General features: G+C 46.7%; 1 long non-coding RNA gene across 1 annotated transcript in view; it reads left to right on the forward strand.

The window, feature by feature from the left end:
• The window catches only part of LOC122936056, a 73,045-nt gene that overhangs the window by 20,132 nt on the left and 32,124 nt on the right, over positions 1-20,789 (forward strand). The window contains exon 2 of the long non-coding RNA XR_006388873.1: positions 10,326-10,370. This is a non-coding gene — a long non-coding RNA (uncharacterized LOC122936056). The remainder of the gene's footprint in view (positions 1-10,325; positions 10,371-20,789) is intronic.

Here is a 20,789-nt window from a genome sequence, read left to right on the forward strand (position 1 = left end):
TGTGATGGATCCGTGAACACGGACAAAATAGAGCACGCATTCATGCTAAAACAAAAAACTGACGCACAGGCCGTGCTAAAACACTGATGTCTGAATACACACATTAAAATGAACGGGGACATGTGCTGTCCGTGGAGAACACTTATAGCACACGTCTGTGGAACACTGACATGTGAATGAGGCTTTAGTGGGTGGCTTACCTGTCAGTAGGGCTCAGACACAATAATTTTGGTCTCATTAGTCCAAATTATTTTGTTGTGGCTTCTCAAGTTGTTTAGGGCCTTGTAAGTGTTTAATGCTGTTGGTGCTGAAATGGGTTTTTATAATTTTTTATTTTTTTTTATCATTCTGCCTTTTGTTCCCATAGTTCCTTATTGTGTATCATGAGACAACCAGATGTATTTGTTTCGGAGAAGCTTGTATATCAGTAGAAGTTGCTCATGTTTTTTTGTTTTAATGTCAACAAATTTGTGCATGGCATTTTCATATCTATCGATATTTTTTTCTGTCATTTATTAATTTATCAAGCTGAGCTACTTTTGCTCACAGATCTTTTGACACTTCCATTCTCCATGGATCGGCAGTGAGTGAAGTCAGTGCAGCCTTGAAGAAATGCATAATAGTTTCTAAAGAACAAAGGATTTAATTACTATTTATACACTTATTGCAAAGAAATAAGGCCCATGTATTGATATATACCACCTACACTGCCATCTCAGTTAGTGCATATTATCAATCCTAACATTCAATGGTATGTAAACTTTGATCAGTGACTTCTGGATTATTTCAGTAGCTATAATTAGAGTTGAGCGAACACCTGGATGTTCGGGTTCGAGAAGTTCGGCCGAACTTCCCTGAAATGTTCGGGTTCGGGATCCGAACGCGATCCGAACTTCGTCCCGAACCCGAACCCCATTGAAGTCAATGGGGACCCGAACTTTTCGGCACTAAAAAGGCTGTAAAACAGCCCAGGAAAGGGCTAGAGGGCTGCAAAAGGCAGCAACATGTAGGTAAGTCCCCTGCAAACAAATGTGGATAGGGAAATGAATAAAAATAAAAATAAAATAAATAAAAATTAACCAAAATCAATTGGAGAGAGGTCCCATAGCAGAGAATCTGGCTTCCCGTCACCCACCACTGGAACAGTCCATTCTCAGATATTTAGGCCCCGGAACCCAGGCAGAGGAGAGAGGTCCCGTAACAGAGAATCTGGCTTCATGTCAGCAGAGAATTAGTCTGCATGTCATAGCAGAGAATGAGGCTTCACGTCAGCCACCACTGCAACAGTCCATTGGCATATATTTAGGCCCAGCACACAGGCAGAGGAGAGAGGTCCCGTAACAGACAATCTGGCTTCATGTCAGCAGAGAATCAGTCTTCATGTCATAGCAGATAATGAGGCTTCACGTCAGCCACCACTGCAACAGTCCATTGGCATATATTTAGGCCCAGCACACAGGCAGAGGAGAGAGGTCCCGTAACAGACAATCTGGCTTCATGTCAGCAGAGAATTAGTCTGCATGTCATAGCAGAGAATGAGGCTTCACGTCAGCCACCACTGCAACAGTCCATTGGCATATATTTAGGCCCAGCACACAGGCAGAGGAGAGAGGTCCCGTAACAGACAATCTGGCTTCATGTCAGCAGAGAATTAGTCTGCATGTCATAGCAGAGAATGAGGCTTCACGTCAGCCACCACTGCAACAGTCCATTGGCATATATTTAGGCCCAGCACACAGGCAGAGGAGAGAGGTCCCGTAACAGACAATCTGGCTTCATGTCAGCAGAGAATTAGTCTGCATGTCATAGCAGAGAATGAGGCTTCACGTCAGCCACCACTGCAACAGTCCATTGGCATATATTTAGGCCCAGCACACAGGCAGAGGAGAGAGGTCCCGTAACAGACAATCTGGCTTCATGTCAGCAGAGAATTAGTCTGCATGTCATAGCAGAGAATGAGGCTTCACGTCAGCCACCACTGCAACAGTCCATTGGCATATATTTAGGCCCAGCACACAGGCAGAGGAGAGAGGTCCCGTAACAGACAATCTGGCTTCATGTCAGCAGAGAATTAGTCTGCATGTCATAGCAGAGAATGAGGCTTCACGTCAGCCACCACTGCAACAGTCCATTGGCATATATTTAGGCCCAGCACACAGGCAGAGGAGAGAGGTCCCGTAACAGACAATCTGGCTTCATGTCAGCAGAGAATTAGTCTGCATGTCATAGCAGAGAATGAGGCTTCACGTCAGCCACCACTGCAACAGTCCATTGGCATATATTTAGGCCCAGCACACAGGCAGAGGAGAGAGGTCCCGTAACAGACAATCTGGCTTCATGTCAGCAGAGAATCAGTCTTCATGTCATAGCAGATAATGAGGCTTCACGTCAGCCACCACTGCAACAGTCCATTGGCATATATTTAGGCCCAGCACACAGGCAGAGGAGAGAGGTCCCGTAACAGACAATCTGGCTTCATGTCAGCAGAGAATTAGTCTGCATGTCATAGCAGAGAATGAGGCTTCACGTCAGCCACCACTGCAACAGTCCATTGGCATATATTTAGGCCCAGCACACAGGCAGAGGAGAGAGGTCCCGTAACAGACAATCTGGCTTCATGTCAGCAGAGAATTAGTCTGCATGTCATAGCAGAGAATGAGGCTTCACGTCAGCCACCAGTGCAACAGTCCATTGGCATATATTTAGGCCCAGCACACAGGCAGAGGAGAGAGGTCCCGTAACAGACAATCTGGCTTCATGTCAGCAGAGAATTAGTCTGCATGTCATAGCAGAGAATGAGGCTTCACGTCAGCCACCACTGCAACAGTCCATTGGCATATATTTAGGCCCAGCACACAGGCAGAGGAGAGAGGTCCCGTAACAGACAATCTGGCTTCATGTCAGCAGAGAATTAGTTTGCATGTCATAGCAGAGAATGAGGCTTCACGTCAGCCACCACTGCAACAGTCCATTGGCATATATTTAGGCCCAGCACACAGGCAGAGGAGAGAGGTCCCGTAACAGACAATCTGGCTTCATGTCAGCAGAGAATTAGTCTGCATGTCATAGCAGAGAATGAGGCTTCACGTCAGCCACCACTGCAACAGTCCATTGGCATATATTTAGGCCCAGCACACAGGCAGAGGAGAGAGGTCCCGTAACAGACAATCTGGCTTCATGTCAGCAGAGAATTAGTTTGCATGTCATAGCAGAGAATGAGGCTTCACGTCAGCCACCACTGCAACAGTCCATTGGCATATATTTAGGCCCAGCACACAGGCAGAGGAGAGAGGTCCCGTAACAGACAATCTGGCTTCATGTCAGCAGAGAATTAGTCTGCATGTCATAGCAGAGAATGAGGCTTCACGTCAGCCACCACTGCAACAGTCCATTGGCATATATTTAGGCCCAGCACACAGGCAGAGGAGAGAGGTCCCGTAACAGACAATCTGGCTTCATGTCAGCAGAGAATCAGTCTGCATGTCATAGCAGAGAATCAGGCTTCACGTCAGCCAACATTGGAACAGTCCATTGGCATATATTTAGGCCCAGCACACACACAGGCAGAGGAGAGAGGTCCCGTAACAGAGAATCTGGCTTCATGTCAGCAGAGAATTAGTCTGCATGTCATAGCAGAGAATGAGGCTTCACGTCAGCCACCACTGCAACAGTCCATTGTCAGATATTTAGGCCCAGCACCCAGGCAGAGGAGAGAGGTCCCGTAACAGACAATCTGGCTTCATGTCAGCAGAGAATCAGTCTGCATGTCATAGCAGAGAATCAGGCTTCACGTCACCCACCACTGCAACAGTCCATTGTCATAAATTTAGGCCCAGCACCCAGGCAGAGGAGAGAGGTCCCGTAACAGACAATCTGGCTTCATGTCAGCAGAGAATCAGTCTGCATGTCATAGCAGAGAATCAGGCTTCACGTCACCCAACATTGGAACAGTCCATTGGCATATATTTAGGCCCCGGCACCCAGACAGAGGAGAGGTTCATTCAACTTTGGGTAGCCTCGCAATATAATGGTAAAATGAAAATAAAAATAGGATTGAATGAGGAAGTGCCCTGGAGTCCAATAATATATGGTTAAGGGGAGGTAGTTAATGTCTAATCTGGACAAGGGACGGACAGATCCTGTGGGATCCATGCCTGGTTCATTTTTATGAACGTCAGCTTGTCCACATTGGCTGTAGACAGGCAGCTGCGTTTGTCTGTAATGACGCCCCCTGCCGTGCTGAATACACGTTAAGACAAAACGCTGGCCGCCGGGCAGGCCAGCACCTCCAAGGCATAAAAGGCTAGCTCTGGCCACGTGGACAATTTAGAGACCCAGAAGTTGAATGGGGCCGAACCATCAGTCAGTACGTGGAGGGGTGTGCACATGTACTGTTCCACCATGTTAGTGAAATGTTGCCTCCTGCTAACACGTTGCGTATCAGGTGGTGGTGCAGTTAGCTGTGGCGTGTTGACAAAAGTTTTCCACATCTCTGCCATGCTAACCCTGCCCTCAAAGGAGCTGGCATTGACACAGCTGCCTTGGCGACCTCTTGCTCCTCCTCTGCCTTGGCCTTGGGCTTCCACTTGTTCCCCTGTGACATTTGGGAATGCTCTCAGTAGCGCGTCTACCAACGTGCGCTTGTACTCACGCATCTTCCTATCACGCTCCAGTGCAGGAAGTAAGGTGGGCACATTGTCTTTGTAGCGTGGATCCAGCAGGGTGGCAACCCAGTACTCCGCACAGGTTAAAATGTGGGCAACTCTGCTGTCGTTGCGCAGGCACTGCAGCATGTAGTCGCTCATGTGTGCCAGGCTGCCCAGGGGTAAGGACAAGCTGTCCTCTGTGGGAGGCGTATCGTCATCGTCCTGCCTTTCCCCCCAGCCACGCACCAGTGATGGACCCGAGCTGCGTTGGGTGCCACCCCGCTGTGACCATGCTTCATCCTCATCCTCCTCCACCTCCTCCACCTCCTCCTCCTCGTCCTCCTCGTCCTCCAGTAGTGGGCCCTGTCTGGCCACATTTGTACCTGGCCTCTGCTGTTGCCAAAAACCTCCCTCTGAGTCACTTCGAAGAGACTGGCCTGAAAGTGCTAAAAATGACCCCTCTTCCTCCTCTTCCTCCTCCTCCTCCTCCTGGGCCACCTCCTCTTGCATCATCGCCCTAAGTGTTTTCTCAAGAAGACATAGAAGTGGTATTGTAACGCTGATAACGGCGTCATCGCCACTGGCCATGTTGGTGGAGTACTCGAAACAGCGCAACAGGGCACACAGGTCTCGCATGGAGGCCCAGTCATTGGTGGTGAAGTGGTGCTGTTCTGTAGTGCGACTGACCCGTGCGTGCTGCAGCTGAAACTCCACTATGGCCTGCTGCTGCTCGCACAGTCTGTCCAGCATGTGCAAGGTGGAGTTCCACCTGGTGGGCACGTCGCATATGAGGCGGTGAGCGGGAAGGCCGAAGTTACGCTGTAGCGCAGACAGGCGAGCAGCAGCAGGATGTGAACGCCGGAAGCGCGAACAGACGGCCCGCACTTTATGCAGCAGCTCTGACATGTCGGGGTAGTTGTGTATGAACTTCTGCACCACCAAATTCTCACACACCACCAGGCCGGGCTTGAGGCTCACCGGCAGCAACCACTCGTTGGTCTGTTGTTCTATACCCCGCCACAACTCCTGTGCGGTGTGGGGCCTGTCCCCCAAACATATGAGTTTCAGAATGGCCTGCTGACGTTTACCCCGGGCTGTGCTGAAGTTGGTGGTGAAGGTGTGTGGCTGACTGGATGAGCAGGTGGAAGAAGAGGAGGAGGAAGCCGAGAAGGAGGAGGTGGCAACAGGAGGCAAAGAATGTTGCCCTGCGATACTTGGCGGCGGAAGGACGTGCGCCAAACAGCTCTCCGCCTGGGGCCCAGCTGCCACTACATTTACCCAGTTTGCAGTTAGGGAGATATAGCGTCCCTGGCCGTGCTTACTGGTCCACGTATCTGTGGTTAGGTGGACCTTGCTACAGATGGCGTTGCGCAGTGCACACTTGATTTTATCGGATACTTGGTTGTGCAGGGAAGGCACGGCTCTCTTGGAGAAGTAGTGGCGGCTGGGAACAACATACTGTGGGACAGCAAGCGACATGAGCTGTTTGAAGCTGTCTGTGTCCACCAGCCTAAATGACAGCATTTCATAGGCCAGTAGTTTAGAAATGCTGGCATTCAGGGCCAGAGATCGAGGGTGGCTAGGTGGGAATTTACGCTTTCTCTCAAATGTTTGTGAGATGGAGAGCTGAACGCTGCCGTGTGACATGGTTGAGACGCTTGGTGACGGAGGTGGTGGTGGTGGTGTTGGTGGTTTGCTGGGCGGCAGGTGCCAACGTTCCTCCAGAGGCGGAGGAAGAGGCCGAGGCGGCAGCAGCAGAAGAGGCCGAGGCGGCAGCAGCAGAAGAGGTAGCAGGGGGAGCCTGAGTGACTTCCTTGGTTTTAAGGTGTTTACTCCACTGCAGTTCATGCTTTGCATGCAGGTGCCTGGTCATGCAGGTTGTGCTCAGGTTCAGAACGTTAATGCCTCGCTTCAGGCTCTGATGGCACAGCGTGCAAACCACTCGGGTCTTGTCGTCAGCACATTGTTTGAAGAAGTGCCATGCCAGGGAACTCCTTGAAGCTGCCTTTGGGGCGCTCGGTCCCAGATGGCGGCGGTCAGTAGCAGGCGGAGTCTCTTGGCGGCGGGTGTTCTGCTTTTGCCCACTGCTCCCTCTTTTGCTACGCTGTTGGCTCGGTCTCACCACTGCCTCTTCCTCCGAACTGTGAAAGTCAGTGGCACGACCTTCATTCCATGTGGGGGTCTAGGACCTCATCGTCCCCTGCATCGTCTTCCACCCAGTCTTGATCCCTGACCTCCTGTTCAGTCTGCACACTGCAGAAAGACGCAGCAGTTGGCACCTGTGTTTCGTCATCATCAGAGACATGCTGAGGTGGTATTCCCATGTCCTCATCATCAGGATACATAAGTGGTTGTGCGTCAGTGCATTCTATGTCTTTCACCGCTGGGGAAGGGCTAGGTGGATGCCCTTGGGAAACCCTGCCAGCGGAGTCTTCAAACAGCATAAGAGACTGCTGCATAACTTGAGGCTGAGACAGTTTCCCTGGTATGCATGGGGGTGATGTGACAGACTGATGGGGTTGGTTTTCAGGCGCCATCTGTGCGCTTTCTGCAGAAGACTGGGTGGGAGATAATGTGAACGTGCTGGATCCACTGTCGGCCACCCAATTGACTAATGCCTGTACCTGCTCAGGCCTTACCATCCTTAGAACGGCATTGGGCCCCACCATATATCGCTGTAAATTCTGGCGGCTACTGGGACCTGAGGTAGTTGGTACACTAGGACGTGTGGATGTGGCAGAACGGCCACGTCCTCTCCCAGCACCAGAGGGTCCACTAACACCACCACGACCATGTCCACGTCCGCGTCCCTTACTAGATGTTTTCCTCATTGTTATGGTTCACCACAACAACAAAAAAATTATTTGGCCCAATGTATTGTATTCAAATTCAGCGGGATATAAATTTGAGGCCTAGTATTTAGGCGCTGGGTGACCGGTATGGATTTACTGACAGAATTAGACTTGGAAATGCACAGTAGCGTGTGTGTGAAGTTATTCTGAATGACCCTATGTGCACCTTGAATATTATATACCCTTTTAGGGATAGATTTCAAATAGCTCTGATATAGCAGAAACCACTAAATTATGAAATTGCTAAATTGGGAATTGTATTTCAACCCAGAACAAAAAATGTGCTTTGACGGACACTAAATAACTTTCCCAGTCACAACAGGACAGCGGTAACGAGAGATTTAGCGGGATATAAATTTGAGGCCTAGTATTTAGGCGCTGGGTGACAGGTATGGGTTTAGTGACAGAATTAGACTGGGATATGCACAGTAGCGTGTGTGTGTGAAGTTATTCTGAATGACCCTATGTGCACCTTGAATATTATATACCCTTTTAGGGATAGATTTCAAATAGCTCTGATACAGCAGAAACCACTAAATTTTTAAATTGCTAAATTGGGAATTGTATTTCAACCCAGAACAAAAAATGTGCTTTGACGGACACTAAATAACTTTCCCAGCCACAACAGGACAGCGGTAACGAGAGATTTAGCGGGATATAAATTTGAGGCCTAGTATTTAGGCGCTGGGTGACCGGTATGGATTTAGTGACAGAATTAGACTGGGATATGCACAGTAGCGTGTGTGTGAAGTTATTCTGAATGACCCTATGTGCACCTTGAATATTATATACCCTTTTAGGGATAGATTTCAAATAGCTCTGATATAGCAGAAACCACTAAATCTTTAAAATTGCTAAATTGGGAATTGTATTTCAACCCAGAACAAAAAATGTGCTTTGACGGACACTAAATAACTTTCCCAGCCACAACAGGACAGCGGTAACGAGAGATTTAGCGGGATATAAATTTGAGGCCTAGTATTTAGGCGCTGGGTGACCGGTATGGATTTAGTGACAGAATTAGACTGGGATATGGCCAAAAAATAACCACACTATTGCTGGTTAAATGCACTTGGTGACGGGCGCAGCTTGCCCCTGATGTAGTATATGGCCAAAAAATGAACAGACTATTGCTGGTTAAATGCACTTGGTGTCACAGCTTGACCAACCACACTACTGAGGGTTAAATGCACTTGGTGACGGGCGCAGCTTGCCCCTGATGTAGTATATGGCCAAAAAATAAACAGACTATTGCTGGTTAAATGCACTTGGTGTCACAGCTTGACCAACCACACTACTGAGGGTTAAATGCACTTGGTGACGGGCGCAGCTTGCCCCTGATTTAGTATATGGCCAAAAAATGAACAGACTATTGCTGGTTAAATGCACTTGGTGTGATAGCTTGACCAACCACACTACTGAGAGTTAAATGCACTTGGTGACGGGCGCAGCTTGCCCCTGATGTAGTATATGGCCAAAAAATAAACAGACTATTGCTGGTTAAATGCACTTGGTGTGACAGCTTCACCCTGATGTAGGCTTTAGCCAAAAAACAAACGCACCATTGAGGGTTAAATGCACTTGGTGACAGGCGCAGCTTGCCCCTGATGTAGTATATGGCCAAAAAATAAACAGACTATTGCTGGTTAAATGCACTTGGTGTGACAGCTTCACCCTGATGTAGGCTTTAGCCAAAAAACAAACGCACCATTGAGGGTTAAATGCACTTGGTGACAGGCGCAGCTTGCCCCTGATGTAGTATATGGCCAAAAAATAAACAGACTATTGCTGGTTAAATGCACTTGGTGTGACAGCTTCACCCTGATGTAGGCTTTAGCCAAAAAACAACCACACCATTGAGGGTTAAATGCACTTGGTCGCAGCTTGTGCTGGCGCACCACAAGACACAAAATGGCCGCCGATCACCCCAGAAAAATGTGACTGACAAACGGTCTGGGCAGCCTAAAAACAGTGAGCAATTGAGGATCAGCAGCTCAATGATCCACAGCTGCAGATCGATCAATAATCAAGTCCTTTGGAGGAGTTAATCTGCCTAATCTCGCCCTACTGTCGCAGCCGCAACCTCTCCCTACGCTAATCAGAGCAGAGTGACGGGCGGCGCTATGTGACTCCAGCTTAAATAGAGGCTGGGTCACATGGTGCTCTGGCCAATCACAGCCATGCCAATAGTAGGCATGGCTGTGATGGCCTCTTGGGGCAAGTAGTATGACGCTTGTTGATTGGCTGCTTTGCAGCCTTTCAAAAAGCGGCAAGAAAGCGTCACAAAAGCGCCAAGAAAGCGACGAACACCGAACCCGAACCCGGACTTTTACGAAAATGTCCGGGTTCGGGTCCGTGTCACGGACACCCCAAAATTCGGTACGAACCCGAACTATACAGTTCGAGTTCGCTCATCCCTAGTCATAACCCCTGGAAATGAGCAGTGCATAATGTGATGGAAAAAAATAATTAAGCCAGCAAAGGAGGCAATATGGTATGGACAATCACAATACGTTAGTAATTGCCTTGTATTAACTTTATCTACATGATAAATGCCTTTTGTTGAAGACAGACTACCTTTTTAAAGATAATTGGTAACCCTGATGTAATTGTACATTTCCTCTTCAGCAGCCAGGGAAAGTCAGATTCTATGTAAAAGAGGATCTTTTTTATGAGGCAGCCCTTTAAATGAATAATCTTAAAAAAATGAACTTCCTAAAAACTGATGCAGTGTTTTTTGTGTGTCTTTAACTCCTTATTGGCGCTGTACAAATAATGCATTTACTTTACTATACTTGTTTTCTCACAAGGGTTTATTTTTAAACAGGCCACTCTCCAGCCTCTAATAAATATAAAAGCAAATGATCCTCAAGTGAGTACTTACTTTTACATTTATCTTTTCTCTTCCACTTCATAGCAACTAAAATTAATTATATGAAATGATTTATATTCTCCTAATGCAATCCACTAAAGTATGACATTATTACATTAAACAGCAACAACTAAAATACATAACATTCAGTAAAATGTGCTCTATGAAATGAAATTCTGCAAATGCGAAGGAGATTTAATATGTTCATTTACTTTTTATGTAAAATATCTACACAATGGTTTGAACAAGGTTTTCAGCTCAAGCTTGGACTCCAAGGAGACACAGACCCTCCAGAAGAAATATATAAAGTGCATATTACAAATATTCGAAACATTTTTAATGTCTTGCTTCTATTCTAATATTATTACTTTCTTTCTCCGATTTCACGCAAGTGCCTTGGTGTTAGAGTTATTTAGGCAATACATTTTCTTACAATAATGCTATGTTAATCATAGCTACCAGTCAGCTAAATAGGTGCCATGGAAAGCACCCTTTATAATAGTTTTCACTTTTTTCTGGTATTTTCAAAATGAGTATTGCAGTTAAAGAAAGTAAAATGTTATAATAGTACGTATTTATGGTTCAAAATGGTTCCAATAGTGCCAAAATAGTGAAAAGAATGTAAAAACATAATTCTAATATCAAAGTTAGTGAAAGAAAGTAAGCCAGGTCAGACAACTGGTCCGTAAAGAAGACTGACAGACTAAACAGGTGAGGGGAGGAGGAAGAAAGAAGGGGGAGGGTTCTGTGACTTTCCTTAGGAATCCTTACCAAGCCAATGTAATCATGGGATTTTTTGAACTGAGACCGCGGGACCAGGAATGGAAGAAATTTCCAGTCATGTTGTCTTTTTTTGTGCAGATTTCTGTGCATTTCACAACAGATCTGAAACAAAAAACACATTTTTGGTGTGGATTTGATGCAATATTTCTGCAGATCTCACCTTTGCATTGAAAATGGTGAAATCTGCACAAAAAAATCGGACACAATTGACGTGCTGCAGATTTGTAAATCTGCGCGGTGGGTCAATTATAGCATAGGAAAAAAAAAGTTTACATGAGGGTTGTCTAATTTCACATACTTTGCTGGTACTGTATTGCGCTGTGTTTTTTTTTTTGCACTTAAATCTCCGTATTCAGAAGGGCTATTAGTTTAGCATATAATTTTAGGTCCACATTGAGTAGCAAGATGGGCCTATAATTCACATATGAGGAGGGGTTCTTTCCTGGCTTAGGTATAACAGTAATTAAGCCTGAAGGGCCTGAGATGGGAAGGGACATTCCTTAGAGACTGAGTTAAAACTACCTAAAAGAAGGATATGTAAAGTTTCACGCAGTACTGGGGTATAAATCCATCAGGGCCTGAGCTCTTTCCTATCTTTAATGCCTTAAAGGGAGTCGGTCAGATTATGCTTACCAAAATATGTAATAATATTTTGCTACAGAAAATTGCAAACTCATTCCAAACATACCTGTGTGTACTTTGTGTCTATATTCATGTCCAGGAAAAACACTTTTATTCTGCTAAAATAAGGCTCCCAAGTGCCTAGCCGAGTGAGTTTTGCTTTACAGCAAAGCCCCTCCAGCTGGGCTCTTGCGAGCCATTTTTCAGCAGAATAAAAGTGCTTTTCCTGGACATGGAATAGAGACACAAAGTACACACAGGTATTTTTGGAATGCATTTGCAATTTTCTGTGGGGCAATTCTGTTAGATATATTGGCAAAAGTGACAGACTCCCTTTAATCACTTGTGAAAGCTCTGCAGTTGTGAGGTCACTGTTTAGGATAGAAGTCACATCAGATGAAAAAGATTTCTGGCCATAATCCACTATACAGATTGCAGTGTCCCCAGGAAGTAAATGGCCAGACGGACTACTTCCGCTATAATAGTATTTTAAAAATTCTAAGAATGATCAAAACCACATTTTTAATAACATAAAATGTATATTAAAAACATATTTGCAATAATAAATCCCCCACATATTTCATAGCTCTATAGCTGGCATAATATGTGCTTTAACTTATAGTAGGTTACAGATGAATAACTGAAGAAAAAAAAAAATCAGAATTTTGCAGTGTTTACGCTATATGTACCCCTGAATGGTATGTACAGAAACTACAACTGTATCCTGGCTATATTGCTACTTTGTTGCAAAAATAAAAAAAGATTAGTTTGGGACTTGTGAGATGGAAAAAAAAAACTGAATTTAGTGTTGCCTCAAGACCAAAAATGCCTGCAATTCTGGAAAATTAAGAAGGACAGATTTTCTGAATAATGGCAAGGTAGGCATACGTTCTCAAGAATGGGATCTGCAAATACTCAGCAGTTTTCTGTTGTAGCTCATAGAGTGAGGGTAATAAGCATAGAACATCTTTTTATTAATGTCCACATGGAGACATATGTATAGAGGTGGTCTTTATGAGACAACCCTTATAAGAGGCTAAAAATGCATGTGTTAACATTAGCGATGAGCAAATTTTTCAAAAATTCTATTCGCCAAATATTTTGGGAAAAATTTGGTTTGATCCGAATAAATTCACAGCAAATTTCGTAAAAAAACTGCTATTTCCTGGCTGCAGAGAGCCTTTATAGTGGTGTAGAACACTGCGCCTTGCAGTAACACGCATAGGGAATCTGCTTTGGTAGTGAAATAATACTGTGAGTCCATATGACATGCAGATGACAGGTGTCGCTTTTAGAATCATTGCACACGTCAATTATTTGGGCAGTCACAGGGCCAAAACTGACCAAAATAACTCAAGTATGAACTCAGCCTTACAGGTTGATATTAGAGCCAAGAAGAAGCATACTCCTTTTACACCGTCGTCAGCTGATTCCACATAGATGTCTACAGAACCTGTTCTATTAAACGCTTTTTCAAGTAGAGCCCCCTTGACAGAGTGGAGAGGGTGTCAGCAGTAAGTTTGTGTTGACGTCACTGATTAATTTGCCCTTCCTCTGATTCATCAGAATAATTACCCACAAAAAACTAATTCTGTCTGTGAAGCATACAACTTCACTCAGTCAGCATTTGCTCAATAATCCATCAGTATTGCTAATGCCAAAATTAACAGAAGTGGATCTAAAACATAAGCAAATTCTGATGGGACCATACAGGCCTTACAGCTGCTAAACAGACAGGAGCCGTTGTGCGTCTCATTTTGACAAATCAGAAGAAGGGTCAAATAAATGATGCCAGGCTGAATGCCAAAATAGTGGCCCAGTCATAAAGTGGGGAGGGTGGAACCAGCATAAGAAGTCCCAATAGTGGATATATGACATAAAGGTGAGGTGGAAGCAGCATGACAAGACCACAGAGTGGCACAATGACACAGTCTGGAGGTGGCAGTATCAGGAGGAGGCCACCGAGTGGCACAATGACAGATTCTGGAGGTGGCAGCATAAGGAGAAGGCCACCGAGTGGCACAATTACAGATTCTGGAGTTGGCAGCAGTATGGGGAGGCCACTGAGTGGCACAATTACAGAGCCTGGAGGCGGCGGCAGCATCAGGAGAAGGCCACAAAGTGGCACAATGACCGAGTCTGAATTTGGCAGCGGTATGAGGAGGCCACCGAGTGGCACAATAACAGAGTCTTGAGGTGGCAACAGTATGAGGAGGCCACCGAGTGGCACAATAACAGAGTCTTGAAGTGGCAGCAGTACAAGGAGGCCACCAAGTGGCACAATGACAGAGTCTGGAGGTGGCAGCATCAGGAGATGGCCGCCGAGTGTCACAATAACAGAGTCTAGAGTTGGCAGCAGTATGAGGAGGTCACAGAGTGGCACAATGACAGAGCCTGGAGGTGGTGGCAGCAGCATCAGGAGAAGGCCACTGAGTGGCACAATGACAGAGCCTGGAGGTGGCAGCAGCAGCAACAGGAGAAGGCCACCGAGTGGCACAATGACCAATGACCTATGACATAGAGGTGAGGTGGAAGCAGCATGACGAGACCACAGAGTGGCACAATGACAGAGTCTGAAGGTGGCAGCATCAGGAGAAGGCCACCAAGTGGCACAATGACAGAGTCTAGAGTTGGCAGCAGTATGAGGAGGACACCAAGTGGCACAATAACAAAGTCTTGAGGTGGCAGCAGTATAAGGAGGCCACAGAGAGGCACAATGACAGATTCTGGAGGAGGCGGCACCAGGAGAAGGCCCCCGAGTGCAACAATGACAGAGTATGGAGGTGGCAGCATCAGGAGAAGGCCACTGAGTGGAAAAATAAAATAGTCTGGAGGTGGCAACAGCAGCATCAGGAGAAGGCCACCGAGTGTCACAATGACCGTCTGGAGGTGACAGCAGCCACCGAGTGGCACAATAACAGTCTAGAGGTTGAGCAATATGAGATGGCCACCGAGTGGCATGATGACAGACTCTAGAGTTGGCGGCAACAGCAGCAGCATCAGGAGAAGGCCACCAAGTGGCACAATGACAGAGTTTGGAGTTGGGAGCATCAGGAGAAGGCCACCGAGTGGCACAATGACACAGTCTGGAGTTGGCAGCAGTATGAGGAGGCCACTGAGTGGCACATTGACGGAGTCTGGAAGTGGCGGCAGCAGCATCAGGAGAAGGCCACCGAGTGGAACAATGACAGAGTTTGGAGTTGGCAGCATCAGGAGAAGGTCACCGAGTGGCACAATGACACAGTCTGGAGTTGGCAGCAGTATAAGGAGGCCACTGAGTGGCACATTGACAGAGACTGGAGGTGGCTGCAGCAGCATTAGGGGAAGGCCACCGATTGGCACAATGACCAATGACCTATGACATAGAGGTGAAGTGGAAGCAGCATGACGAGACCACAGAGTGGCACAAGGACAAAGTCTGGAGGTGGCAGCATCAGGAGAAGGCCACTGAGTGGAAAAATGACATATCCTGGAGGTGGCAGCAGCAGCATCAGGAGATGGCCACCGAGTGGCACAATAACAGTCTGGAGGTGGCAGCAATATGAGAAGGCCAACGAGTGGCACAATGACAGACTCTAGAGTTGGCGGCAGCAGCAGTATCAGGAGAAGGTCACCGAGTTGCACAAGGACAGAGTTTGGAGTTGGGAGCATCAGGAGAAGGCCACCAAGTGGCACAATGACACAGTCTGGAGTTGGCAGCAGTATGAGAAGGCCACCGAGTGGCACATTGACGGAGTCTGGAGGTGGCGGCAGCAGCATCAGGAGAAGGCCACGAGTGGCACAATGACCAATGACCTATGACATAGAGGTGAGGTGGAAGCAGCATGACGAGACCACAGAGTGGCACAATGACAGAGTCTGGAGGTGGCAGCATCAGGAGAAGGCCACCAAGTGGCACAATGACAGAGGCTAGAGTTGGCAGCAGTATGAGGAGGACACCGAGTGACATAATGACAGATTCTGGAGGTGACAGCATCAGGAGGAGACCACAGAGTGGAACAATGACAGAGTATGGAGGTGGCAGCATCAGGAGAAGGCCACTGAGTGGAAAAATAAAATAGTCTGGAGGTGGCAGCAGCATCTGGAGAAGGCCACCAAGTGGCACAATGACCATCTGGAGGTGGCAGCAGTATGAAGAAGCCACGAGTGGCACAATAACAGTCTGAAGGTGGCAGCAATATGATAAGGCCACCGAGTGGCACAATGACAGACTCTAGAGTTGGTGGCAACAGCATCAGTTGAAGGCCACCAAGTGGCACAATGACACAATCTGGAGTTTGCAGCAGTATGAGAAGACCACTGAGTGGTACATTGGTGGAGTCTGCAGGTGGCGGCAGCAGCATCAAGAGAAGGCCACTGAGTGGAACAATGACAGAGTTTGGAGTTGGCAGCATCAGGAGAAGGTCATCGAGTGGTACAATGACACAGTCTGGAGTTGCCAGCAGTATGAGAAGGCCACTGAGTGGCACATTGACGGAGTCTGGAGGTGGCGGCAGCAGCATCAGGAGAAGGCCACCGAGTGGAACAATGACAGAGTTTGGAGTTGGCAGCATCAGGAGAAGGTCACGGAGTGGCACAATGACACAGTCTGGAGTTGGCAGCAGTATGAGGAGGACACCAAGTGGCACAATAACAAAGTCTTGAGGTGGCAGCAGTATAAGGAGGCCACCGAGAGGCACAATGATAGATTCTGGAGGAGGCGGCACCAGGAGAAGGCCACCGAGTGACACAATGACAGATTCTGGAGGTGGCAGCATCAGGAGAAGGCCACCGAGTGGCACAATGACCGTCTGGAGGTGGCAGCAATATGAGAAGGCCACCGAGTGGCATGATGACAGACTTTAGAGTTGGCGGCCACTGCAGCAGCAACAGGATAAGGGCACCAAGTGGCACAATGACAGAGTTTGGAGTTGGGAGCATCAGGAGAAGGCCACCAAGTGGCACAATGACACAGTCTGGAGTTGGCAGCAGTATGAGGAGGCCACTGAGTGGCACATTGACAGAGGTTGTAGGTGGCGGCAGCAGCATCAGGAGAAGGCCACCCAGTTGAACAATGACACAGTCTGGAGTTGTCAGCAGTATAAGGAGGCCACCGAGTGGCACATTGACAGAGACTGGAGGTGGCTGCAGCAACATTAGGGGAAGGCCACCGATTGGCACAATGACCAATGACCTATGACATAGAGGTGAGGTGGAAGCAGCATGACGAGACCACAGAGTGGCACAAGGACAGAGTCTGGAGGTGGCAGCATCAGGAGATGTTTGCTTCATGGATATGCACCTGTGATTTCTGAAGGTTCTAGTAAAAAAAAATTGCTGAATAAATGATGGTAGCACCTCTTTTAGACTGAACACGCCCATTTACCTGGGACTTCTGAGCAGAGTACATATGTAGCTGGTTCCTACATTGCCCTGAATATTGAAGGCTTATGCAAGTCCAAAGAGAGGCAGTATACTAGTGTTAGGGACCCATCTGCGGAAGCCACCTTGACGCCTGGTAGAAGGACCCAACACACGTTTGATCAAATATGTTTGCTCACTTATAGTCAGTATTGTACCACTTTTATTTAGAATGACCCCCATTTCTTAGCTGTATTGATTGTATGTATAATAGTTTGCAGCCATATTCTTTTTAGCATCAGGAGAAGGCCACTGAGTGGCACAAGGACATAGTCTGGAGTTGGCGGCAGCATCAGGAGAAGACCACCAAGTGGCACATTGACACAGTCTGGAGGTGGCAGCATTATGAGGAAGCCACCGAGTGGCACAATGACACAGTCTGAAGGTGGAGGCCACCCAGTGGCACAATGACAGGGTCGAGAATTGGCAGCAGCAGCATCAGGAGAAGGCCACCAAATGGCCCAATGACACAGTCTGGAGTTGGCAGCAGTATGAGGAGGCCACTGAGTGGCAGAACGACGAGAGATTTGGAGGTGGTAGCAGCATGAGGAGGCCACAGAGTAGCCCAACGATGAGAGGTTGTGGAGGTGTCAGCAGCATGAGGAGTCCACAGACTAGCACAACGACAAGAGATTGTGGAGGTGGCAGCAGTATAAGAAGGCCACATAGTGGCACGATGACAAAGTGTGGAGGTGGCAGCAGCCTGAGAAGGCCACTAAAGCTCTGCACAATTTAATAATACACGTTCTCCAGCACAAAGCTTGGCAAATTGATTGTGCGGGAATTTCCATTGAAGATTGGGATAATATATTGGCGAATTTAAGTTTAGTTTTTTATAATTTTAATCAAGTTTTGGTTCCATTTAATATTAAATATTTAATATATTTAAAATTAGGTGTTCCCTAAGACATGAAAGAATCGGCCAGTCTACTATTTATTTGACAACGTGGTTGCGATGGAGAAAGCATTCCAAAAACAATATCTCTCCACCTAGAGACAAATTCTGTCAAGATTGATGCAAGTGTGGTATCAGCTGCTCTTCGAGCCATATGGGGGAACCTGCCTGGCATTAACAGGCCTCTAGTAGCTATAGAGAACACACAGAGAGAATGCACCAAACAGATATAACACTGACTATGCTGGCAAGACATAAGTAAAGGTATTAAAAGCTGAGACTTTCGCCAATATGTTCCAGTCATGGAGATATCGGAGCCCACATGCACCACGTCACGGTTTCTCAGCATGGCAAGGGGTCTAACCACTGCTCTGACTATGGTGTGAACACGGTCTGGGGATGATATAATTCAGCTCACAGCCAAGCTCCCCACAATTGCCCAGCATAAATGCTGTGGTTGTACAATGTGGATGAAGCCAGGCCGTGAGCCACACCCACACCAGACCATGTGAGGGAGGTTACCAGGTGCAAAAAAGTGCTAGAGTGCCAAGTAAAGGCAAACACACTCAAATCTAACAAGACAGAAAATGAAAAACAAAAAAATTTAGTTTCAATTCTGGAGGAGCTGCTCAGCCCATGACACTGTAGCGTGTCTTTAGTTAGGGGAGCAGCCTGACCGCATGTGGACCGCAGTAATCGACTAACCCCAGCAAAATATGCATACAATGGAGGATATCGACGCGGTCCACATGCACCACAAGAGCAAACTACACAGAATGTAGCAATCATAGAGAACACACAGAGAGAATGCACCAAACAGATATAACACTGACTATGCTGGCAAGACATAAGTAAAGGTATTAAAAGCTGAGACTTTCGCCAATATGTTCCAGTCATGGAGATATCGGAGCCCACATGCACCACGTCACGGTTTCTCAGCATGGCAAGGGGTCCTAACCACTGCTCTGACTATGGTGTGAACACGGTCTGGGGATGATATAATTCAGCTCACAGCCAAGCTCCCCACAATTGCCCAGCATAAATGCTGTGGTTGTACAATGTGGATGAAGCCAGGCCGTGAGCCACAGGCCGTGATTGCTACATTCTGTGTAGTTTGCTCTTGTGGTGCATGTGGACCGCGTTGATATCCTCCATTGTATGCATATTTTGCTGGGGTTAGTCGATTACTGCGGTCCACATGCGGTCGGGCTGCTCCCCTAACTAAAGACACGCTACAGTGTCATGGGCTGAGCAGCTCCTCCAGAATTGCCACTAAATTTTTTTGTTTTTCATTTTCTCTCTAGTAGCTATAGACAATGAGACAAAGCTTCAAGATTGCTTGGAGCCCAGAAGAGTAGCGTAGTTCATCAAGATTCAAACCATAACTATCAGCCCCTGGTCTCTTCGTCAGGGAAAACATCATGAGTTCCCAGTCATCATGGATGGGAATGAGGACATCCTGTGGTGCACTGAGATGGGGAGGGTTTTCAGATTCCCACCACACTATACGAACATCTCAGAAATGAACTGCTGCTCCCAACAGAAGCTCCTGGGAAGGTCATGGAGCATCCCGCTCATCTGGCATCTATTGACCCTGCTAAAGTATTATTTTGAAAGTGTGTAGAAGCCACACAGGGCCTCCACACTGCAGATTTTATCATTGAAACACCGGATTTTATAATATTACATTATTATATAAAAAAAAAAAAAATGAAGCCCCTTCGTCACCCGGCTCCCATCATCATCATCATCATCAAGTACTATCTGCACGTCATTGATGTCCTCCTCAACCGTCTCTGGGTCAGGAGCTTGACCACTCTCAATATCATCTCCCATGCCACTCTCCTCATCACTACTTGCCCGCCTAGTGGAGGAAAGGACAGAGGCAGGTTGAGGACAGGTGAGGACACAGGGCCTGCTCCCGGGCCATGCCAACTGACTGTTGGCTGGGGGTGTCTGATGTCACTTGGGATGAAGTGGATGACCGAGTTAACCAATCAAGAACCGCTGGGTTGCTGGTCAAGACACAACACCAGAAGCTCAGGCTCTCGCTGAGACTCCTGCTGCCACGCCTCTGCCTGCGCCAGAAACATTTATGCCTCTGCCACTCCTCTGTGCATGGCCTGGCACTTCTCTATCTGACATACTTTTTGCTAGACTAAATAAATTAATATTAAAAGAAAATTAAAACACCCCTAAAAGTGACAAATATATTTTTATTTTTGAACTGAAATAGGCCACTAAATGCTTTCAACACATATAACTGCAGTAGTGAAATGATAATATATTTTTATTTTTGTACTGAAATAGGCTAGTAAACATTTTCGCTACAAATAACTGCAACAGTGAAGTGTATATATATTTTTATTTCTGTACTGAAATAGGCCACTAAATGCTTTCAACACATATAACTGCAGAAGTGACCTGAGAATATATTTTTCTTTTTGAACTGAAATAGGCCACTAAGCGTTTTCGCTGCAAATAACTGCAACTGTGAAGTGCGTATATATTTTTCTGTTTGTACTGAAATAGACCACTAAACGATTTTGCTACAAATAACTGCAAAAGTGAAGTGCGTATATATTTTTCTATCTGTACTTAAATAGGCCACTAAATGCTTTCACCACATATAACTGCAGAAGTGAAATGCGTATATATTTTTCTTTCTGTACTGAAATAGGCCACAAATAACTGCAACAGTGAAGTGCGTATATATATAT

Source organism: Bufo gargarizans, chromosome 4, assembly GCF_014858855.1.
Source record: "Bufo gargarizans isolate SCDJY-AF-19 chromosome 4, ASM1485885v1, whole genome shotgun sequence".
In the NCBI taxonomy this organism is placed as follows: domain Eukaryota; kingdom Metazoa; phylum Chordata; class Amphibia; order Anura; family Bufonidae; genus Bufo; species Bufo gargarizans.